Below are 25,790 nucleotides of genomic sequence, written 5' to 3'. Positions count from 1 at the left end.
GGCTAGATAAAACACTAGGAGGGGTGAACTTAGCGGATTTCAGGCTATATCAGTTGGCTTTCCTGGCTAAACAAGGCTCTTACTGGATTACTCCACCTGCCGGCTACACCCCGGCATGGCTAGAGGTTGAGAGGGCCATTCTTAATAATCTAAGCCCCCTTGCACTCCTAACAACAAATGGATTATACCCAACTACCTCCAAATCCATTTTTAAAAACACAAGAGTAGCACTACTTAAGGTCGATAAAAAGCTGGAGTATAGTATTAAAGGGTCTAAATTGGAACCACTCTGGGCCAATAGCAAGATAAGGTACAAAGGCAAAAGCCTAACCCTGGACACATGGATTAGGAAAGGAATACTCTTCCCCCATCAACTAGAAAACAACACATATCCAATTACATTCTCAGCCCTCCAGGCGAGGTATGGTCTGGCGGACTTGGAGTTTTACAACTTCTTACAAATTAGATCGGCCCTCACAAAAGGCAAACTATCTACCGCCCAACCGTCAATCTCCTTATTTGTGACAAATATTAACACACTGGTCCACCAAGTCTCGCAAGTATACAAACTCCTCCGACCAAAATCCTCTACACTTAATGGTAAGGTTATAGCCTTCTGTGGGCAACTGCACCCAGAGCCACCAAAAGAACAGGACTGGGCCGCAATATGGAGATCCGTCTCACGTAACAAGATCTCCCTGGTTCTCTCCCAAACCAAATTCTGGCTACTACACAAGGCATTTTGGACTCTGGCCAGACTATTTGCACTAGGGCTGAGAAAGGATGCAATATACTGGAATTGTAATCGAGAGACAGGGGACTAGCCCACCTTATCTTTCAGTGTACAGTACTCAAATCATTTTGGGACAAAGTCTTTGCCCTCATAAGTGGTGTTTTTGAGTGTACTATGGTCAGAGACTCCTTCAACTTGCCCACGGCATGCATAAACACAAAATTCAGAAATGATTCTGACAAAAACTTACTGGACCTGCTACTAACCTCGGCAGTGAAAATGGTTCTTGCCAATTGGAAGGACAGTACTAAGACTACATACAAGAGCTGGTTAAACTGGATCATCCATCCCAGAGGGGCGGACAACATAGTACTACAAAACTCCCCCTGGAAGCCGTCTTCCAGGTCGTTATGGAACTCATTGGACACGTTTCTAGACTCTTATGAACCCCCATGAACAAAGCCCTCACCACAGAAACAAAATTGGTGACCTCAAAGCCATTGCACCTGTACTATTGTAAGTAAGCGAAACATTCTTTATTATGCATACCAGTACGTCAAAGTATGTAAAGTATGTAAAGTTGCCAATGTTGTTCCCATGTGCCAAAATATGTATCGTCTAACCGTGCCCGTCCCCCTCTCTCCTCTACTCCTTTCTCTTACTTTCCCTCTTCCTTAGCCTGCCCTTTTCTCTTCTACCACTGGACGCCTGATTGGGCTCATGGGGTCCTTAAAGGCACATTACACATGTTTTATATGCACATGTAAATTTGGACACCCTCGCTTAACCGAGTATATGTTTTCTGTATACCCTGTGAAAACCAAGAAAGTATTTAAAAATAAAAAAAAAAAGAGATACTTTTGCACTGTTAGGCATTCCAGAATATTTTCACTTATCAGATACCCTCACATTCATACCCAAAATGAAATAGCTCCAATACATTAAAACAATCCGTGTAACAGATAGTCATGACAGTAGAGGACCTGCAAGAACCCTTATATGCCTAATTACATCCTACACGGTATCTCCAAATAATTTCACAAGAGCCAAATACATTTCTACTGGCCAGATTCCACCTAAATACCATGCACTTTCTGGCTGCATTTCCTATCCAGGGTACTTGGGTCTCCTCACTTCCCCTTTGCCCCTGTAATGGGCTCTGCACTCTGTATACTACACAAAGGGGGCAGTTTATTTGTCCAACCTTAAAAGTATCAGGAATCAGACCCCACAAACTAGCTTTTAGTTATCTGCATAATTTCGGAAGTGAATTGTTCATTTACGCAGTGCTGAATTTTATTCTGAGTGCCCACTGCGTCCGTAGGAATTAGTGACCGAGAGGGGGAGTTTCCTCTGCTCGACATCGTCTCGGTCACGGGACCAACCGACACCCGGTCTGTGGCCCTGATGGACCAATTAGGATGTGACAGAACACCGTTCAGTTGCATTCCTACATTTTTCAGTTGGAGCATGCATTTCAGCCGTAAACTGGCCAGAATGCATGCTTCCATTGAAAAATGGCGGGTGCATTTCTTCCCTGCACCCCGTGGCAGGCCCCTTTAAGGTGCTGGGAACAACAGGGGGGCCCCATAGGTGCCCCTTCATCCTCCAACCTGAGGCCATGCACCAATCGAGTCGAGATACAACAGCCTTTCTATGTCAGAAAGGCCGACACAGAAAGGCTGCCGAAATCCAACATTGTAATCCCAATGGTGGAAAGAGCCGCCCTTGGGATTACTGACAGCATTCTGACTGGTGGACGGGCTTTCCGAGCCTGCTGGAAGCCAGTCGGAATGACCGGTCGGATTCCTTTCCAACTGCCTCTATTGTAATGAAGGGGGTGGAAAGGAATCCAACCGGCACATTACGATGCTGTAGGAAAGGCTGCGACCAACGGTCGGAGCCTTTTCCGATAGCATCATAATCGTCCCCTTAGAATTTGTTCCAGGTCTTTATAATAGTTCCCACTAGCTCAGGCCCATTAAATGGCATTACTGACACTTTTTAGCCCACATTTTAGGACTTTTTGAGGTTTTTGCTGTTTTATGGGGTTTTTTAGCAGCATGAAATGTCTTAAATATATATGGGGTATTTTCTTGATGCATGTCCTATTATTAGTTTATTTTTCAATATTTGTACTGCACACGTTTATGGTTCATTTGAACCAAAATAAAGTTAATTATCTATTTATTGAGTGTGCATAAGTGAGTTAGTATCACAGTGTTTACTCTTGGTTAATTCCCTTCCCTTGATTTAAACAGATAGGAGGAAATGGCTGTAACCACTGACTAGGAAATAGGATATTGATATAGAAACAGAAGAGTCTAAGAACTCATATAGGTTTTGCTTACAAAAGCTCCTCCTTCTTTGAGACATTATCATCACATATCTCTTTTTCCTGGAGGTTATAATTAATTGTTTTGTGCACTTATATCTTTTTTTCTTAGGAGAACAGAACCCTCACAATCTTTTATTCCTTTTTTTTGTTTTAAGGTAATAGGAATATTTAAAGTAATTTATCAGCAATAATAATGTACATATAGAACTTGTGCCAGCTAAGGCTTGATGAATGACAAAAAAGCAAAATGAAATGAACAGGAGCCGCCAAAGCTGACAACATGCAATTAAGACATTAACTTGCACCTGCCAGTGAAACTGGCAGGGAAACGAAGAAACCCAAAGTAAACAAAGTTTTACTACAACGTCATGCCTGATGGAAGCCTCTGTTCACCAGAGCACAGAAGGTGTAATTCAGGGATTAACTCACTCAAGCATGAGTAAAACAAACAAAGGATAAAGCAGTAGAAACGCTTAAGGGAAGCATTTGCGCCAAGCGTGGAAGGTGCAAGTAAACTAAATACACTCACATTTCTGATGGAAGGAAGGTGCTCTCGGAGGAGCAAAAGTAAAAAACCTTCACAAATGAATCAGAGAAAGCAATACAATTCATAAATCGATCGATATAAAGCACCAGTAAATTGAATAGGTATTCACAACACTTACCGTAGTGAGCAACAGCAAAAGAGGTGGAGCTAATATGACTGGACCTTGTGTTGTCACTTCCTGTTTTCAACAAAATACATTATGAGCATTGTAGTCCCCCAAAAGTTGTGAATAAACAGTAAGAAAAAGAGACTGCAAAATATGAGCCAATGTCTTGCAATAAAATGTGTGAAGAAAGATCATGTAGTAAAGAAATACGTGTTATTTGTACCCTGTCCACACACAGAGGGCCAGTGATCTCGTACGAAGTTTAAATGACTGAGGGGCATATTTACAAGGATCTATCGCCGAGTCAACGCACTTTATCGTAGCCAAAGAAGCACTAAACTTATCGCCCCAATCACAAGCTGGTGTTAACATCCCACAGCACCAGTTTACCCGCTATAGCAGCTGCAAAAAACATCGCCACAGATGACCCCCGCAACTATCGCTAATGAGATGCAGAGTAGGCGTTCCTGTGCCAAAATCCTGGACAACACCACTCTACAACATTTTCAACGACCAGCCAGATCTGCGATAAGAACACAAAACAGGCGATAAGGCGCATTAGCATCAGGAAAATAACACCTGCTCTGACCTGGTGCAAAGTCGGACGACAGCCTGCACCACAAAATGGAGCCCAGCCCAGAGCCACACCTGAAGAACAACAGATGCACCCGGGCAACTGAACATGCAGCCCGGAGCCCCAATAGGCCAACAACAACCACCACCACCACCCCCAGGACCCCCGATCCCCCCACCCCCCACCCGGACCAACACTGAGGCAGCGCAGACAAAGACAGCGACCTGCTGAAAACGCACCAACCTCACAGACCCAACACCTGGGAAGGCCATTGCCCACCACAAGCTCCAAAGGACTACCATCCTACGCATCCTGACCATCATTACCCAACAGGCCGACGGCATCAACACAGTGGACAACCAACATCCCACCCCACACCAAGCTGCTGGCTGTGCTGCACCTGTAGGCCTCTGGTACCCCCCAACCAACAACCGGCAGAGTCGGAGGAGTCTCACAGCCAGCCGCATCCAAGTCCCCCACACCTGTCCTGGATGCCATCATCAGCCTGGTACCCCAGTATCTATACGTCCACCACAATGCGCAGGATCTGCTGGAGACCAAGCAAGGCCCATACGCCATAGCTGGATGCATGCACTTGTTGGGGGCAATCCACAGCACACATGCCCTACTTGTGTCCCCTGGTGACACAGCACACAATCACCGCAACAGAAAGCACACATCTCACATCAATATGCAGGCAACATCCGAACACCATCGAATCTCCACCAATGTCGTCACCAAACACCCAGCCAGTGTGCATGATTCCATCATCCTCCGACAGTCCATCATCAACTAGCGCTTCCAGGATGGCACCAATGTGAATGCACTGCCCGTTGCCAAGTACCAAATGAACACCCCACACACCTCAACTCCACAACCATGCAACTCACAACTCTGGCAATGCACACATCACAAAATCACATACAACATTCAATACAACATGCCCACCCACCAGACACGACAGAACAACTAGCCTGGGCAAGCCGTGAACCTGAGCCATCAGTGGCATGGCATCTCAGCCACACAATAGCGGAATGTGGGGAGAGTTGGGAACCAGGCGTGTGTGAAGGAGGCAGGAGAACCATGATTGGGAAAGTACACAATGCCAAGAGTGGCGGCGATGTGCTGGACAGACCGCAGTATGCATAACACACCCATATCCATGGCGACATACACCGCTGGTGTATGGAGTGTACTGGACAGTGGACGCAACCATGTCACCCCAGCCAGTGGGGGAGTTCGCGGAAATGTTGCCTGTTATATCCCCCCCCGTAAGCGTGAGCGGAGTGTGATGGCCCGGCGTATGCCAGGCCAGCGTAGGGAGGTGAATAAAAAGCACGTAGCCCTGGGTGTGGTCCTCTTCCGGAATGCCCAATGTCTCTGCCAGGGCGGCGCCTCTCACCCCGCCACGAGGTTGACGCCGTCCTCCTGAGGGGAGTTGTCTGCGATCCTGTGCGCCTGCCGTACCCCGGCCTACTGGGCCCAAACCCGTCAGGCCCGCCCCTGCGCAGCCAGGTCACACTTGTCATCTTCCGACACCGGCATGTGTGTCCGAGGGCCCACCACGTGCCAGTGCAAGCTCCAAGCCCGAAGCCCACAACACTGGCAGCCTCCTCAGACCATCCCGGCCCCCACGACACAGGCCCGCTTTACTCCTTTCTCATTGACGTACTCTACTGCTGCCTCCGGCCTACACTACGGACAAGTAGGCCACACATTTGGAACTGAGTCTTGATTATGTGGAAATGTGGATTTTCCTGATCAGTTATGTCCCCTATCTTGGACCCCAACGGTTCTATGTGCATGTCACAAGTACATGTATGTTCCCTCCAGTTCCAGTTTCCAAAACGCAAACATATGTGCGTCCACCGTCAACATGTTCTCTGTCAGATCCGCCATCAATGGGCTGGATATTCGATTCCTAAGTATGAAAGGCCACCGACTTTATATGGCTAAGTTACTCCATTTTTACAGTTCAGGCAAGTAGGCCCGATCCTGTCCTTAAAGCCTTCCCTGCTCTCTGTCTCTGACAGCTTCAGCTTGAGCTCGCATCTGTATCCATGAACTTTGTCCTACTCCCTGTGCAGCTAACGGTGCCTGCCTCGGCCAGTTTTGCCTGCCTGCCAAGAAGCTGTATTTCACCTTCGAATTATCTACTTTGCTCTTCAGCCGATGCATTCCTGTCCAGTGATTTAGGTAAACATTTCCTCTAAGCTCACAAGCAAAGGACTCGGCCTTTCCGTCCTCCTGCAAGTAATTCATAGCCCTGTTGCCATGGAAAGTTTTCTGCCCCTCGCTTCTCATATAGACACTTAGACGCTTGTACACGCACACACAGTCAGTATAGAATAGATTCTGTCCGAGAGTCTTTTCTTGTGGATAACATAGTTCTCTAAACATAGGATGTTAGATATGATTTAGGATTAGGTTGACTCGACCCCCCAGACTTCTCGTCTCCACATGTAGAGCTAAATGTCAAGTCCCCTTCACCCCCTAGTTGCACGTCAATCACACGTCATGCTGTTGCGCGCGCATCTATGTTAAGTATTATCTTATAGATCCACCTATGCATGATAATCAGAGCCAATCATGTTTCTTTCTGCTCCTTATTACGCCTAGTTTCGATTACGTACCACTATGTCATTTTTCTTATCAATTGTTACGCCTTTTGCATTCATTTCATTGTAATGTATGAGCTATAAAAGTTACTTCTTGTCAATAAAGTATTGTACTTCACTTCCTGAACCCTCGTGGTGACGGAACCTGAAGGCCGCCACTCGAGTCGGCCATTTTGGAATAAAGCCCATTCAGAAAATCTCTTATACCACGGATTCTGCCTCTTGTTATTCTGAGCTATTCTACTTTATTTTAGATTCCGTATGAAATTCAGTCAAGGTAAAAAGAATATTTACCACATAATGGCGCCCGAACAGGGACACTTTCTCATCTCACGCGCCGGCGGTGCGTTGCAGGCCCGGTCTCCTGCCACAGCTGGACGGACCATAAACGCGTACCAGCAGGATTTCCTGTAAGCTCCCTCCGGTCAAGCGGGGGCGACTGAGGCTGCGATCAACCCAGACGAGGCGGTGAGAAGTGCGAAGTATCCCGACCAGAGCCTAGCTGAGAGAGCAAGATCCGAGGTATACAGAGGCCCACCAGGTTTTCGAAATCCCGATGTCCAGAGGGTCCGCTGTCCGCAGTCATCGAGTCCCGTTCATTCTCTGAGGCCTTCCGTTTCAAGGAGCTACTCGGTGAGTACCATCGCCGGGGAGGCGTGTTGACAGCACATAGGTTGTGCCGGTCAAGACGGATTTGGTTACACAAATCCGGTCTGCACTGTTTAGCAGTGTATATGTACTGTTTAGCAGTATATCAAGTATTCCGAAGTATTCAGTTATTGTCAAGAATTCAGCTTGGTGATTAGTCATGCAGACTGTCATCATCGTCGGTCATTTTTTTTTTAAAAATGTTTAATGTTTAAATGTTCAAAGTGTTCAAATGTCTTGCATATTGTGGTATGAATGATTGTTCATTGTTCACCGTTCATTATTGTGTTTTCCGTATTAAGTGAATTCAAGAGTAAGTATCAGATCAGTTGTCGAGATGCCGCTCTTCTCGAAGTTAAGACAGATTACTACCAGAAAAGGGGTGCTCGAAGAAGCAGTTCCTATTCCTCCTAGGGACACCCCAGGGCATTTTATGTATCACAAGCATGGCTTAGATGCCATATTGTTTCTTGATCTGTGGGTAGATTATACCAAGGGATTGCCGGAAAGTCAAAGGTGGCCCGCAGCGGGAACCTGGGATGCAGAGTGCATCATGAAAGTGGAGGAAGAGTTATGGAAAAGAAAAGTCAGACAGTCACAGAAAGACGCTGTTGAGTTATGGCGTAAAGAATCTCATAGACGTACAGAAAAAGCACGTAGACAGGAAGAGAGGAGTAAAGAAAGTTCAAAGGAAGTTCAAGAAAATATATTAATTGAGGAAGGTATCCGAGTAAAATCAGAACAAGTAGATAGACAAAGAAACGCTCTTATGAGTGGTATGTATCCCCTCCTAGCCGAAGGACTACCTAAGGCTGTTCCAGAGATGCCAAAAGACTTGCCACCCCCATTATTTCCAATTAAGGTACATCCAAAAGGGCATCCCAGAACCGCAGAAGATGTTTTTCTTTCCTCGTATCTAGATGACGCAGCTCCCGAGTATGCTAACCCCACACCACATAGACCGTCTGGCGGAGGGGTTCAACGTCAGGATCAGGTATCTGTCCCCGTGCAACAGCAAGTTCCGACGCGAGCTCCGGCAAGCACGTCTGTTTCCGCATCTGTCCCCGCAATCGATTCTACAGTGGTATCGACACCTATAGTTGCTGTGTCACGTTCGACGAATCCTTTCACACCCGACGCCCCTGAAGGGGCCACGGGAGGTGCAAGCAATACTTTTACGCCACCTAGAATAAATAAACTTATTTTTCAAGAATCAGCGCATTCACGTACACCCAAATTCGTAAGTGAACGTACGCTTAAGGAACTCCTTATAGATTGTAGATATGACCCGGTGGTCGGTAAAGAGGACGAAATGGTCCTGGCATCATTACGTATCAGACGAGCCGCAGAGTATTTAGCGAGGTTACCAGGAATGACTACGCATCTAGATAACATATATCATTTTGTCCAAACAGGGCGAGACCCAGAATGTATTAACAGAGCTATGGAATTCCAGAAAGTAGAGATACAGGGGGAACTGTTACGTTTCCTCATAAACTGCGTGATCAGAAATCAAGACCGTCCGGGGGTAGACCCGAATACAATGCTTATTCTTACAAGATGGAGCCAGAATATATCAGAAGGGAGACACGATAAGAAAAACTGTATAATAGCCATGTGCCGAAAAATCCGTAGAGAAATAGAACGCATTCACGAAGAAAAATTGGAAACAGACGAGTTCGAGCAAGATGAAGTCTCCGAATCAGGGAATTCCGCAAGACAGTCAGAAACCATAGCATACGTAGGCAGAGGAAGATCCTGTGATAATACTAGATGCTTTTCTGATCCCATACACTCTGTATGTCCAAATAATAGCAGAACGTATCCGACGCCTGTAATAAATTTAAAGTCTCCTGAACATCTGTTCCAAGCCGCAGATAAACTACTACGAGAACGAAGGGGTTACCACCTCCTCGATTCCATGGATGAGCAAGAATTGGCCAGATCAGCCGTTCACTGGATTGACAGTCCTGAAAAATACGGTGATGAGACCGTAGCACACACGTTTTTTAACCTTAGTACAGATGAACAACGTTTAGCTGGAATCTATATGATTCAGCAACTCCTTATACTATATAAGAGCCAACATGCTGACCCTGGTCCTTTACCTGATATATTAACGGAACTACTCACGAACAGATGGAGAGGTTCTAGTAACAAGTTGATTAAAGAAATATTAGTGTCACGTAAACAGTATGTCCTTTTTATAAATCCGGATTCTTTCCCGCTGCCCCGCAGAGAAAGAACGCCGTATTATATGGATAGACAAAATCCCTTACGAGAAGTACACCCAATAAAAGGCGAAGACAATGAGTTTCACCGTGTATTTGTATACACACCCATATCAAAAATTGAATTGTTAGAAATGAAGAAAGTAGTACCAAGTCATGACAAAGACCCAGCGGGTTTCCACCGAGAAATTAAGGACATGTTGCTGATGGGAGAGTATACCTATCCTGATATTATGACGATATTAAAGGTGCTCTTACCTGCTGGTATTTATGAAAAACTGAAAGAAAAGGAGTGGGAAGTGGGAGACCAAAAGATAGATTGGACAGCATTAGAAACGGAAGAAAAGGCCCGAGCTGCAGGTTCAGGGCTCGGGGATAAAGTCAAAGCATTACCAGGTTTACTAGTACAAGTACTGCCACGTTTGTTAACTACGAAAAAGGAAGATTGGGGTGCAATCACGGCCTGTAAACAAAAGCATGATGAAGACACAAGTGACTATTATGCCCGATTTGAAAAATGTTTTGGAATAAATAGTGGTATAAAAACAAGTAGTGAGTCGTATCCACATTTATTTGTGACAAAATTAGTAGAAAATGCATTACCTCCAGTAAAGAATAGAATATTGAAATTCGAGAGTACCTGGCAAAGTAACACTCCGTCACAAATGCTACAAATGTTACAGTATCATCACAATAGAATTAGAGATGAACAAGAACACGAACAAAGACGTATGAAAGATACAAAAATGAAAATGCTAGTGTCTCAGACAGTACCGGCTGAAGGACATAAAAAGGGTATGACACAGTCCGATTCAGCAGGACCTGTAAAAGGAACATGCAATTATTGCAAAAAGCCAGGTCATTACGTACACGATTGTCCAGTTTTAAAACACAATATCGCCATAGGTAAAACACAAGAAAGATCACGGCCACTCAGACAAGATCAGAATGAACAAGGAGCTATGCCACATTTGGCACATTCCCAGGCCATGCCAGCCGCACAACAGCCAATACAGTTTGTGCCAGCTGCACCACCGTTGCCTGTTACTGCCACACAAACCACCACACGACAAATGTATCAGACTGCACAGTATGAATATCCTGAGTATCAGCGTTACGCATGAACCAGCCTAGAGAGGGAAGTTGACTTACCGCTTATCGAGATTCCTGTAGATCAAGAAGGACCTTATGTACATAGTGAATTATTAGGTCAAGATAGAAAATTCTTACTCGATACAGGGGCAAGTCGTACAACTATAAAACGTAGTGAAGTTCCAGGGGCACCCCTCTCAGGCTCTCAAAATGTTTCCCTTGGTTTTTCAGGAAAACCTATTGTTAACGAAGTATCACAGCCTCTTCCACTTACGATAGGACCTTTGACACGAACTACAGATTTATTGCTTACTAAATCATGCCCAGAAAATTTGTTAGGAATTAAAACTCTGAAAGCCCTAGGAGCCATAATATGTTGTTCTCCGGGAGGAATAAGGTTGTTTTTACGTGATTTTAAAGGTCACTATGTGTCTAGAGACATGGATCCCCGACTACAGACTTTACCAGCACATCTATGGGCACAAGGCCCTACTGATGTTGGTTGCATGAACATTACACCATACCGAGTTACACTCAAGGCAGGAGTGGTATTACCACGAATGCGACAATACAAGTTACCGCAAGATGCTGTAGTGGCTTTGCTGAAAATCATTGATGAGTTAATTGCCCAAGGAGTAGTTGTAGAAACAGACTCCAATGTATGTAATTCACCGATAATTCCGATTCTTAAACGAACTGACCCTACTGCTCCGCCAGTATACCGATTGGTTATTGATTTGCGGGAACTAAACAAGTGCATTGTGCCACAATTTCCTGTGGTCCCCGATATATCATCATTATTGACAGCAATTGATTCCGAAGCAACATTCTTTACTGTAATTGATCTCAAGAATGCCTTTTTTAGCGTCCCAATAGATCCGGAAGGCCAATATTTGTTCGGATTCAGTTTAAATGGGCGCAGCTTTAAATTCTCACGCGCTCCCCAAGGATTCACAGAAAGCCCCAGCATCTACAGCCAAGCACTGAAACGAGAACTTGACAGTATCCACATGCCAGTCAATACTGCACTGCTTCAATATGTCGATGATCTGCTGATCACCGCGAGAAGCGAACCTGAATGTGAAAAGGCTTCTCTGACAGTTTTACATTTTCTAGCCGACAAGGGGCACAAAGTGTCTCCCTCTAAGCTGCAATTCTGTGCCCAGCGAGTTATTTATCTTGGTCACTCGCTGTCCAAGGAGGGAAGGCAGCTTACACCAGATCGCATCCAGTTAATTGCTAACATGTCAATACCCCAGACACAAAAGGAGGTGCGGGCTTTCATAGGCCTCACTTCATATTGTAGGCAGTGGATCCCTCAGTACGCATTTCTAGCAAAACCACTCATTCAGTTAACCACACAGGAGGCAGCCACATCGACTGTTCTCCCTTGGACTCAGGAACATACACAAGCTTTTGAAAGCTTAAAGGAAGCTTTATGTCAAGCACCTGTTTTAGCAACACCATGTTATAGCAAACATTTTACACTCTTTGTCACAGAACGCGAAGGTACTGCTTTGTCAGTACTCACACAGGAACAAGCAGGATCACGCAAGCCATGTGCTTATTTTTCCAGTACATTAGATCCCGTAGCTCAGGCTTTGCCCGCATGCCTGAAATCAGTGGCAGCAACAGCTTTAGCAATCAGACAAAGCGATGCCATAGTGTTAGGACATCCATTGACAGTACAAGTACCACATGCAGTAGAAGTTCTTGTGAACCGAACACAAACACAACACTTGACCATAGCAAGACTTACCGGTTATGAACTGACATTGTTTCAGCCACACATAGAGATCCGACGGTGTAATACATTGAATCCTGCTACACTATTACCTGTAATTGGAACAGACCCACTAGCTCATGATTGTGTTGAAATTATTGAAATAAAGACAAAACCTAGACAAGACTTGACAGACGTTCCATTGTTAGATCCAGACCTGACGTTGTATGTAGATGGATCGTGCATGAGAGCAAGTACAGGAGACTTAGTGGCCGCGTATGCAGTCACAACAGACACTGAAGTTATTGAGACAAATTGTATAGATACTTTGTCAGCCCAAGCAGCAGAACTTATTGCTCTAACACAAGCCTGTATTCAAGCCACAAATAAGAAAGTTAATGTATACACTGACTCACGTTATGCATTCGGAGTTGTACACGACTTCGGCGTGCTGTGGCGAGAGAGAGGTTATTTAACCTCCCATGGTGCCCACATTCAGCACGGAACCCTCATTCATGCCTTGTTAGACGCAATACATCTACCAACTGCCATATCGATTATGAAATGTAAAGCACACACGAAGGTTACTGATATCATTTCTCAAGGCAATGATTTAGCTGACAGAACAGCTAAACAGACTGCTCAGAATCGCACATTAGACATGACAAAGCCAATAGTTCAGACACCAACACAGTGTATGACAATTAAGGATCCCGCACTTGACGTAATTGACATACAGACACATGCTACTGCAGAGGAATTAAAGAAATGGACTGAACTAGGAGGGATCCAGACAGATCAGGGATGGATGACGAAGGAGAAATCTGTATGGTTTCTTCCTGACTCTATGGTCCAAGCCATTATAGCTACAATTCACAGCCCAGCGCATTTAGGAGAGAAAGCTATGCTAGATAGCATTCAACACATTTGGTTCAACAAACATTTACGAGCAGCAGCTAAACAAAAAGTCCGTACCTGTATGATATGTTGTCAGTTCAACCCAGGAAAAAGTGTTCCCGTAGAACAGGGTGGATTCCAGACTCCTGACCATCCTTTTGAAGTGCTCCAAATGGATTATATCCAGATGGAACGATGTCGAGGATTCAAATATGTTCTGGTAGTTGTCTGCGCTCTCTCCCGATGGACTGAGGCGTACCCAGTATCAGATTACACGGCCCCGACTACTGCCAAACAGTTAGTTCGAGAATTCTTCCCGCGGTACGGTTTACCACGTGTTGTATATTCAGATAACGGCCAGCCTTTCTCATCCGAATTAATGAAACATGTCTCACTTTTGTTGGGATATCAGTGGAAATTCCACTGTGTCCGACACCCCGAGGCAGCAGGTCTCGTGGAACGACATAATCAAATTTTGAAAATCAGATTGTCTAAAATATGTAAGGAGAAAGGTGTTGACTGGATAATAGCATTACCAGTTGCACTATTTTACATAAGAATGGTAGCACACTCTCGAACAGGGCTATCCCCGTATGAGGTGATCTTCGGAAGACCACCAAATATGTGGGGGACGCCTATACCACGTAAAATAACTGATGTTAATTGTAATATGCTGACAGATTACTTGGCTTCCTTGATGTCTGCACTACAATCTTGTCGTTCACAGGTAACTGCAGCTTTTCCTGACAACACTGAGGTGAAACCCCATGACGTTGCTCCGGGGGATCTGGTGTTTGTGAGAAATTTTGATCGGAAGACCCAGTTGGAGCCCAGGTGGAAAGCACCGAAGCTAGTCCTGCTGACCACAAGAACAGCCGTGAAAGTTGAGGGCCGCAAGGGCTGGATACCTTCCAGCAACATTAAGAAATTTCATGGACTATCCTCGGATATAGACACTGTGCCCTGCACTCCCTCACAGACTGATTCAAAACTTCCTTTTGTTGAACAGAATGACTCTCAGTGCTATAAATTAAAGCTTAGGCCCAAACAGTCGAGCAATTTGATTGTTTAAGTCCTCTCCAAGGTGAAGCGGTTGAATTGTCTCCGACATGTATCCCTTGGACCTGAGTAGAGAAAATACCCGAGAAATGTTGAAACGACAGGCGTATTGTAAATCACTGCGTAGCTACTGTATGAGGACATTATTAATTTTGTTTTTATTGAGTGTTTTAGTAATTATTACGAGTGTGATTTTGCACATATATCATCCTATTTCTAGACATGTTTATAATGTTGCTGCTGAACATTCCTTTAGTGACCTACCGCCACATGAATTATCTTATAGATTTGCGCTGCGCAATAACACTTTCATTAGTATGTTACATCATTCCCATCAGACTAGTAATGCCACCAATTGTTGGGTGTGTGGCCGACTCCCTCCCTATCAGAATAACAAAGGAGTTCTGCCTTTCTTTCCACATCCGTTCACACACAATGGCTCCTGTGGAGCATGGTTTAGTTTACTAAATTCCATAGACCCAGACACAGCAGTTTATCAACAACATTGGATATGGGGAAATCTGAATCTAGTTTTATTCAAAGTCTGTCATCCTAATAAGGAGGGTCGCCCCAGTAGAACAGGAACTGATCTAGAAAATGAAGTGTATAAATTAGGTAATTTTACACCTAATCTTATGATTCTGAATGTCAAATCCGAAATTGAACTAATTCTGCCCACTATGACAGTATTTCCAGTTAAGGGTGAATTATGTGTAAGAAAAGTTGGTTCCATACATATGGGCCATAGCCAATGCGTTACTACAGTAGAATATAGTGATCAAGGTAAATCTTCATTTAAAGCTTCTCGCCATTCTTACTTTATATATGGTCAGACGGCATATATGCGTCTGCCTCTAGATTGGGATGGTACCTGTTACATAGCATTCCTTCTGCCACCTGTTTTCCTAGCTCCACCTGATTATTATCGGAATGTTCATTTAGTACACAATAGAGAGCGAAGAGATCTCCCAGTTGTCGATTATACTGAGACGGCATGGGACAAGTATGTAGATTTCAATAAAGGTATCTTTCCCTATATAGGTACAATATCAAATAGTAAGCTGATACGTAAACTAACCAAGACTCTCGAAGCTGTAGTAAACGAGACTATAGCCGCCCTAGGCAATCTGACAGAGGAACAATCAGTGATGAGAATTGTTGTTCTCCAGAATCGTCTTGTCCTTGACGTCATCCTGGCCGATAGGGGCGGAGCTTGCAGGGTCATCGGATCCAGCTGCTGCATATTCATACCAGAAAATTCGCCATCTGTATATAAAGCCATAACTCGCCTTCATAAGATTGTAAGCCAGATACACCAGAATCCAGGCACCTGGACTTGGTCCGGTTGGTTTTGGAGTGTATTATCTACCTTTGGATGGAGGGTCCTATCCTTCCTAGGTATTGGCCTTCTCATACTATTCAGTTGCTGTTTATGCCTGCAATGTGGACCAGCGATTTGTGGTCTGTGTGCCACATCATGCATTCCATATCAAGGTTCTCGTTCAAAATGCCGGAAGAAGAAGGAAGAAGAAATGATGCTCCATGAGCAAATCGATGGAATGATGAAGATTGATATCTCTTGAAGGGCAAGTAGGGGACAAGGAGGGAATGTGGAAATGTGGATTTTCCTGATCAGTTATGTCCCCTATCTTGGACCCCAACGGTTCTATGTGCATGTCACAAGTACATGTATGTTCCCTCCAGTTCCAGTTTCCAAAACGCAAACATATGTGCGTCCACCGTCAACATGTTCTCTGTCAGATCCGCCATCAATGGGCTGGATATTCGATTCCTAAGTATGAAAGGCCACCGACTTTATATGGCTAAGTTACTCCATTTTTACAGTTCAGGCAAGTAGGCCCGATCCTGTCCTTAAAGCCTTCCCTGCTCTCTGTCTCTGACAGCTTCAGCTTGAGCTCGCATCTGTATCCATGAACTTTGTCCTACTCCCTGTGCAGCTAACGGTGCCTGCCTCGGCCAGTTTTGCCTGCCTGCCAAGAAGCTGTATTTCACCTTCGAATTATCTACTTTGCTCTTCAGCCGATGCATTCCTGTCCAGTGATTTAGGTAAACATTTCCTCTAAGCTCACAAGCAAAGGACTCGGCCTTTCCGTCCTCCTGCAAGTAATTCATAGCCCTGTTGCCATGGAAAGTTTTCTGCCCCTCGCTTCTCATATAGACACTTAGACGCTTGTACACGCACACACAGTCAGTATAGAATAGATTCTGTCCGAGAGTCTTTTCTTGTGGATAACATAGTTCTCTAAACATAGGATGTTAGATATGATTTAGGATTAGGTTGACTCGACCCCCCAGACTTCTCGTCTCCACATGTAGAGCTAAATGTCAAGTCCCCTTCACCCCCTAGTTGCACGTCAATCACACGTCATGCTGTTGCGCGCGCATCTATGTTAAGTATTATCTTATAGATCCACCTATGCATGATAATCAGAGCCAATCATGTTTCTTTCTGCTCCTTATTACGCCTAGTTTCGATTACGTACCACTATGTCATTTTTCTTATCAATTGTTACGCCTTTTGCATTCATTTCATTGTAATGTATGAGCTATAAAAGTTACTTCTTGTCAATAAAGTATTGTACTTCACTTCCTGAACCCTCGTGGTGACGGAACCTGAAGGCCGCCACTCGAGTCGGCCATTTTGGAATAAAGCCCATTCAGAAAATCTCTTATACCACGGATTCTGCCTCTTGTTATTCTGAGCTATTCTACTTTATTTTAGATTCCGTATGAAATTCAGTCAAGGTAAAAAGAATATTTACCACAATTACACCATGGCAGTGAACATTATTTAGGCAGAGTTTATGTCACTATACTCCCTTCGATGTGGTGCCACCAAGTCACACATCATACATCATACATCATAGCATTACAGACGCACGTGTCTGTGGGCCTAAGTGGACTACTGCCCTTGGCCTACGCTGCGCACAAGTAGGCCACAGAATTGGAACTGAACATCGATTATTCAAAGGCAGTATACATATAATCGCACGCAAGGAGAGGCGTAAGAGGATGATGCATTGCAGTCCGAAGGGAATAGGATCATCATTACGGAGGTGATCGAACACTGCTGACAACTGCCCTTGTGTCACTAACTCTGTGCATCGTGAGCCAATGACAGGTGGGTGTGGGTCGCTGCTGACCGCTGCCTCCGGCCTACACTGCAGTCCAGTAGGTCACAGAGTCTTGATTTAGCTATAGCGTAGTTCATATCAGTGTACCGGCATCATCGCAGACTGCATCCCCTCTTAGCACCGGTGCCACTAAGTCTGTTCCCTGACATTCATGGACACTCTCTGATCGTACATTGGTGGCGTCTGAGTCTATGGACTAGGGGCTAGGTTTCATCCTCATGTAGCTGATACCGAAGTGGTGGTGAAAACGAGGCTGTCGCTTTCCACTCCACCATTTGCTGCTTCCGGATAACATCAGACCTTCCGCATCATGCCCTGGAGGACACCTTCCTCTGTCCCCCGCAAGCCTCCGCCACATTCACCTTCGACATCGATGAGGACCCGATCACTGCGCGTGGACCTATCTCAGTGCACTGCAAGTCACCGTCCCGTGGCAGAGTGCCTGTGCCGGCAGCTGTGCAGCCGGGGCCACTAGCTCTGTGCTCATCAGGTCCAGGACCCCTTCTTCTGAGATATTGGATGGCCTCTGAGGCGATGGCCTTAGGGTCATCAACGCCATGTGTCTGTGGCCCTGCGCTGTCCGCTTCCTACGGCCTCAAATGCGGTCCACCGGGTCTCACACATCAAATCAAGTCCAGACCGGCCTGGACGTCGCATAACCGCAGGAGGCACACGCCACCACTGCCAGGACCACCTCCAACCGCCATCTGCCAGAGTCAAAACTGTGGTCCTGACAGACTTAAGGAGTTGCTCACACCTGTCGTGGATGCCATCATCACACTGATACCCTGCTCAGCACTCCAGGTGCCACTGACTCAGCGCACCGCAAGCCATTGTCCGTTACTGATTGAGTTTTGTGCTGTGGAGAGGTTGCGCAGCAATGTCACCTCAAGCAGTGTGGGAGACCTGGGACGTTGATGAGGAAGATGATGCAGGTCTAACACACCCCACTGCATCTGCATCAGGAATATCTCGAAGGGACACAATCCGAGACTTTTTCTTCACATGGGTGCGCTCAGCTGTAGTGCCCCAACCTCAGTGCACTGCAACTCACAGACACTTCTGTTCGCATGTTGGGTGTCCTCTGGACTTTCTCTGGCTCCCTCCATGTTGCTCAGCAGTTGACTCTGTTATGCAGATTTTTCAGTTTCCGTTGCACTGGTGTCCACTGTTCAAGTGGTTGCCAGCACCAAGCACTCCGTGTGGGCTGGCTTACACTCACCCTACACACATCCAGCACAGGAGTCACTGTATTTGTGGCCCGTCCAATAAAGGGGCCGGGCGCACATGCCAGTAGCCAGTTCAACATAATATCTGCGTGTGTCCCTGTGGTCTTGTTGTATGCACGAGGGCCCTAGGCCCTATGATATTACATTGTGCTGTGTACAGCAGATGCAGACATGTCACCTCAGGCAGTGGGTTAGAGCTTGGACATGTAGCTTTGTCGTCACCCTCTCAATTCGTAAGGGGGGTGGCCTGGGCCGTCGTACACAGAGCCAACTTGGGTGTGTGACTCCTATTTGCGTGCCCCTGGGTGTGGTTCTGTACTGTGAATGTGCATCTGCATGTGTCTCTATGACAGTGTGGGGCTCCTTTGTGGGGTGTGGGTAGTCCCTGAAGGGTAATAGACACCAAAGTATGTGATCTAGTTCGCCTTCCATGGGTTCGGACCCCACCCACACCTGTTCGGCCACCTCCTTTTGGCGTGCTCACACATGGCACTAAGGCTGCCATGTGTGTGTGGGTGAAGTGTCGTGAGCCAACTGTGCTTGCGGGTGCTTCCTGCTGTCTGGTCTGCTGCAGGCTCTGTGTTCTCCTCTAAGTAGCTTGGCTGCCCGGGACCTGGTGGTGGGTTGCGTGGGATGTCCATGGGCTGTTGTAGGGTGTCGGTGTCGAAGGTGTGGCGGTCCTCTCCGGCATCACAGATATGTTGTCTTCTGTGCTCTGCTGGAGATGTTGTGTGCCCCTCTGCAATGTGAAGGGGAGATGCATGTTGACATTGTGTTTAACCCTGGGCGTAGTTCGCGTAGTCGCGCTCTACCGAGGCTCTTGCTGCTGGCCCCAGTAAATCCTCCAGTGGTTATATTGACATTTATATTTCCCTAACTTGTAATGCATTTTTTTTTCCGAACTATAAATTATGGTTCTACTTTCTAATTCTATTTTTTACAAAAGCTTACTTTGACCTTGACTATCTGTTTCCAAATTCTGTTTATCCCTGCCTCTAACTAAGTTGCTTCTAACTGCCTCTGCTATGACTCTCTGTACTACTACTACTACTATTACTAAAATATTACTCTGTCTGTAGCGAAGCTTGCACAGTTGCCCACTCTTTATTGAAGGTTTTCTTTGGAATAATAAAACTCTGATTGACCAATAGCTCTAGCCACTGTGTCCTGTCCTTTGGGGCGTCCTCTTCTAGTCTTCTCAATGTTGAGGCTTTGACAATTACCACAAACAAAATTGCCAACCAGATATTTGACTAGTATTTTTGATCGGATAGTACATGATACTACTATTGTCTAGTGATTCTGCAGAGCCACATACAGAACTATGCACAACAAAATAGGATGTTGGTGATGGGAGGTTGGACCGTACTGATCACACCTCAGTCTGAAGAACCCACGATCCCCTGACCGACTAGCTATAGTGTCTCACATTAGAGTCCCACTCCCGACTCCCCCCACGAAGAAGATACACAATGTTGATGATGACTGAGACAGACAACCCAGAACATAATAACACCATTTTGCTCACTCACTTGTGTAAGTCCACCCCACCACACCAAATACCACTATGTGTAGGTTCAAAACGTTTATTTGAAACAAGTAACAAACTCTGTACATCGTTAATATGAAATTTAATTTACTACAGCCATAGTCAATAAGCCAGCAAAAAGCCTAAGATTAAAACAGTAAACATTTACAAGTGCATGACAACAAGAACAAGAGCCAAGATCTTTTGAATTCTGGCAGACCCCTCACCGTAGAACGTAGTAGAAATACTGGTTACATCATCTTGCATCATAATATGCTCTGTAAATCTCTGTTTGTAGAAGGGAATCTTCCGCCTATTATATGAGAAAAATGTTGCGCGTTAGCCGTTAGATAGTATACTGGTGAATGCAAGCATTTTGCAGTCATGGCAAAAAGTGTAACATGTATGTGATGGCTAAGCAATATGGACTAAACAAACTCAATAAGTGGGTTGTTGTTTGACCTCTTCACTTGTACGCAACAGTCAAGTGGCCTCAAAGGCGTCTACTGCACATGTCAATAAGCTGGCAGGTATAATTAAATATGCACCAAAAGAATAGTAGTCGACATGATGAATCTTAAAGGGTTACACATGGCTCAGGCTAACTTTTAAAAGAGTAGAGTAGGACTAGATTAACCTAGGAACCATATCACTACTAATGTCTGACTGTACTTACTGTCTAGTGCTGATGTATGTTGGATTAACTTTTTTTTCAATGTTCCAAGTGAACACTATTAAAATAGGGGGAGGTTTCCAGGCATCTAAAAATTTGTGATATTTTTTTCTAGGCACACTACCATCCACCAGTGCCGGCGGGGCCAGCGGCGATGCGGCCATTCCGGAGGGGGCAGGAGAACTGGTGGCACCTGCAGGAGAGGCAGGGGATGAGCCAGCAGCAGTGGCCGGCGGCGGTAAGTTATTCATTACTTCTTGACATTACTACTAGATGGAAGTGTGTTCACTATTTCACTGTACTGTGCGACTTATTATGTTGTAGTGAACATTATACAACGGTTGAAGAAGACACCCTTTACTTAGCATTAGCAGCGTGAGTTGAGTAACCAATGGCCTCTTCTATTTGACTCCAAAATCAGCTGTGAAGGTTTTATGGAGAAGACAAACTCAGATCAGATGACCTTGATGGATGTGTTGAACAAAGAGGGAAAGAACTAAGGGTGGAAGGACGGACGAGATAAGTAATATGACTGACTGGCAGAGAAGGATATGTTGTTGGAAGCATGCATAGGTGGCTGATAGTAATCAGATCAGATGCATGGGTTGTTGAAGGATGGGTGGAAGGTGAAAGAGAATGCCTGCCTGGGTGGGCGACACAGTATGGGTGGGTAGTGCTAGATAGCAAGAATCAGCGGTGTTTGGTTCAAATTCAAACTCAAAGTCAAGGCAAGCAAGGAAGGAGCAGAAGCATGGGTGGTTGTTGGTGAAACCAACTAAGTATGAGATATATAAAAAAGAAGGATAAATGTTTACTTTAATGGATGTATGCTTGGATGTACTATCATCAATAGACAGTATAGGTGGAAAGTGTCACTGGAGATTCTTACTTTGAAGAAAATGTAAAAGAAACTGCGCCACAGTAGCAAAGCGTAGGGGACTATAGCTAGTATTATCAGAATACAGTAGACTTGCAGTAGTTTGCAAGCACGTCATATATATATATATATATATATATATATATATATATATATATATATATATATATATATATATGTATATATATATATTACCTACTGGCGGTCGCCAGTAGGTAGTTATAGTTAGGACCACGTTTCCATAGGAAATCCGCAACATTCTATTTTGAATAACTTTGGCGCCGGTCGACGAATCCTCGCGAATTTTTCAAAATACGTGGGGCGCTACGCTCCGCTCCTACCCTGAAAGTCTCGGGGGGATTCGTCAAGCGGGGGCTGAGATAAAAGGGGGTCCCAAAACGCGTTTTTCCCATGCATTTTTCCATAGGACCTTTAGACAAAGCTACAGCCCGAAAGGCTGAACAGAATTTAATGAAATTTGGCAGAGAGGTAGTCCTCAGGTCAAGGAAGTGCCTTTTGTAGGTTTGGTGTAAATCTGTTCAGTAGATTCTGAGAAAATAGCCTTTAAATCAATATATATATCTGAGCCAGCTTACGGTGTGCTTACGGTGCGCTTACCGTACGCGTACGGTGACGTGCGCGAGCGCGATTCTGATTGGCTCTTAGATCTTAGTAAACATTCGAATCGGTCGAAACCAGGAAGCGGCGGCCGCCATTTTGTGTATTTCACTCCGGTAAAAAAGGGTGATATCTTGAAAAGGGGGCAAGGAAGAGAGTTACAGACCCCCTAACATTTGTAAGGGGGTCAAAGAAGGACAGAAAAGTACAAAGAAAACATTTATTGATTTTTAAATAAAATCGCGGGGTACGCGTACGGTAAGCTCACCATACGCGTACGGTAAAAAAAAAGAAAAAAAAGAAATGAAATGCAGATTTAAGTGTTTAGATATTAGGGGGCTCTAAAAAGAGCCGTTGTGTTTATGAAGCGATTTTTTATTGGTACCTACAAGTAAGTACCGATGCAGAGTCTAAGGTTCAAGAGGAAGACTCTGTTCCCTTCATCAGTGAAGTGTACACCATCTCCTCTATAAATGTCTTGCATGTCGTAACGCAAGCTGTTGTGGTAAATGGAACCCATACCATAGTCACGGAGGAAAGCAGAAACAGATTTGTTGACGTGCTTTCTTGCTTTGTCAATCTGCGGACAAAAATGATTGGACCAGTTCCATTTTTGCCTTTGGCATATGTTAGAAAACACAAAGGCAGTTTTAGGGAAAAGTGAAAACAGTTGTGCAAAGGTGTCCTTCATAAGCATTTCCAGACCTACCCCAGTCAAAGTGCCTAGGTCATTGCCACCACAGTGCACTATTATGAGGTCAAGGTGTTGGATTTGCATGAAGGATTTCACCAATGGCATCAATTGGTGCCACTTTTAACCCTCTCTGACCAATCCATTTAATGTCTACATTTGGCAAAGCAAGGTCTCTCACCATATCTGTTTTCTCTGCATACTTTTCACTCCAGAAGGCATAGCTGTGCCCTACAATCCACACTGTGAACATCTTCAAAGGAGAACTGGATGCACTCAGGAGGTGTAATTCAGTAGAATGGTAAAAAGAAATGAAAGACAGTTTGGAAATGGAGGCATACATATTTTTTTAATAAAAAAAAGAACTGATTGGCTGTTTCATACCATTCTAGAATAAAAACTAGGCTGTATGTGTAAATTTATAGAAGCATGTTTTGTATTGGTACAGAAAAATGTGTTACTAAAGAACAGTACTATGGATTTGCTGTTAGGTTTGAAAAGTCAAGCACTCCTGCTCTTTGGAATTGAAACATTGTGTGGCGAACTTCTGACCTAACTCCACACAGCAGTGTTCCATGAGCTGTTGCTATGGTAGCAGGCAGAAGTCAAGTTGGGGGAAGGGTACTTGGCAGAAGTCAAGTTGGGGGAAGGGTACTTTTGGAAAAGGGTTGGTTTTCAACCAATAGAAATGTGTGATTACATTTGAAAAAAAGGGGGAAGCACTGAGATTTGAAATTAACATGTATAAGTGTGGAAAAAGAGAGGGAGTTTGCCATTATCTGGTTCTGCTGAGAGGAGAGAGGTGAACAGAACAGAGATCCTGGCTCTGATAATCTGCTGTTTGAGTGCCACATTTTTTTCACAACTAACTAATTTAAAAGGTGAGTTTAGAGTTTGAGAGGGGATGTATATGGTAAATTAAGAAATGAATAATAGAATTGGAATTCCTTTTGTTGAAGTTGTGTTTATTATTTTCTGTTTTGGGAGAAATTTAAATGTGAGGAACATGTAAAATAATATGGACTATGTTTTCACGATAAATTAAGGTGTACTGGTAAAAATAAGGAATACTTTAAGGGTTTGAGGTTGCACTCAGTAATACAAATACATACAGCATCAGTAAGGCTGGTTGCCCTTGCTGGAGTGTAGTCAGTCACCCAGGTTACACATGGTGCTGGTTTGAAAAAGCAGTTTGGACATGTGCTGTTTTCAGAATCTGAAAAGTGGATTCAAAATGTGTCAGTCTGTAAAAGTGTTTATCACTTGCCAAAAAAAAGAGTAGTAAGTGTGCTTTCAAATTGGCAAAGAAATATCGTTTTGTGACTAATGTGAAAACATGACTCTGTGTGCAAAGAGGAATTACGGGCAGAGATTTATTGCGTATTGCTCTGGTGATTTCACATTTGCATTAGATGGAAAGGGGGAGCCATTTTTTTGTGCAGAAGCATACTCTTAGCACACACCCAGCTGCTTATCCTGTGGAATCATGCACAGTATTCACAACCAAGTGGGGTTTGAGGTTGCAGTCAGTAATGCAAATACATTCAGCATCACTAAGGCTGGTTGCCCTTGCTGGAGTGTAGTCAGTCACCCAGGTTACATATGGTGCTGGTCTGAAAAAGCAGTTTGGACATGTGCTGTTTTCAGAATCTGAAAAGTGGATTCAAAATGTGTCAGTCTGTAAAAGTGTTTATCACTTGCCAAAAAAAAGAGTAGTAAGTGTGCTTTCAAATTGGCAAAGAAATTTCGTTTTGTGACTAATGTGAAAACATGACTCTGTGTGCAAAGAGGAATTACAGGCAGAGATTTATTGCGTATTGCTCTGGTGATTTCACATTTGCATTAGATGGAAAGGGGGAGCCATTTTTTTGTGCAGAAGCATACTCTTAGCACACACCCAGCTGCTTATCCTGTGGAATCATGCACAGTATTCACAACCGAGTGGGGTTTGAGGTTGCAGTCAGTAATGCAAATACATTCAGCATCACTAAGGCTGGTTGCCCTTGCTGGAGTGTAGTCAGTCACCCAGGTTACACATGGTGCTGGTCTGAAAAAGCAGTTTGGACATGTGCTGTTTTCAGAATCTGAAAAGTGGATTCAAAATGTGTCAGTCTGTAAAAGTGTTTATCACTTGCCAAAAAAAAAGAGTAGTAAGTGTGCTTTCAAATTGGCAAAGAAATTTCGTTTTGTGACTAATGTGAAAACATGACTCTGTGTGCAAATAGGAATTACAGGCAGAGATTTATTGCGTATTGCTCTGGTGATTTCACATTTGCATTAGATGGAAAGGGGGAGCCATTTTTTTGTGCAGAAGCAGACTCTTAGCACACACCCAGCTGCTTATCCTGTGGAATCATGCACAGTATTCACAACCGAGTGGGGTTTGAGGTTTCAGTCAGTAATGCAAATACATTCAGCATCAATAAGGTGGTTGCCCTTGCTGGAGTGTAGTC

General features: G+C 44.6%; 1 long non-coding RNA gene across 1 annotated transcript in view; it reads right to left on the bottom strand.

The window, feature by feature from the left end:
• Positions 1-25,790, bottom strand: part of LOC146813110 (uncharacterized) — a 121,532-nt gene that overhangs the window by 17,700 nt on the left and 78,042 nt on the right. Inside the window, exon 5 of the long non-coding RNA XR_014966012.1 lies at positions 20,706-20,791. This is a non-coding gene — a long non-coding RNA (uncharacterized LOC146813110). The remainder of the gene's footprint in view (positions 1-20,705; positions 20,792-25,790) is intronic.

Source organism: Triturus cristatus, chromosome 7 (genome assembly GCF_964204655.1).
Source record: "Triturus cristatus chromosome 7, aTriCri1.1, whole genome shotgun sequence".
NCBI lineage: Eukaryota > Metazoa > Chordata > Amphibia > Caudata > Salamandridae > Triturus > Triturus cristatus.
This window is presented reverse-complemented; position numbering and strand designations above follow the sequence as displayed.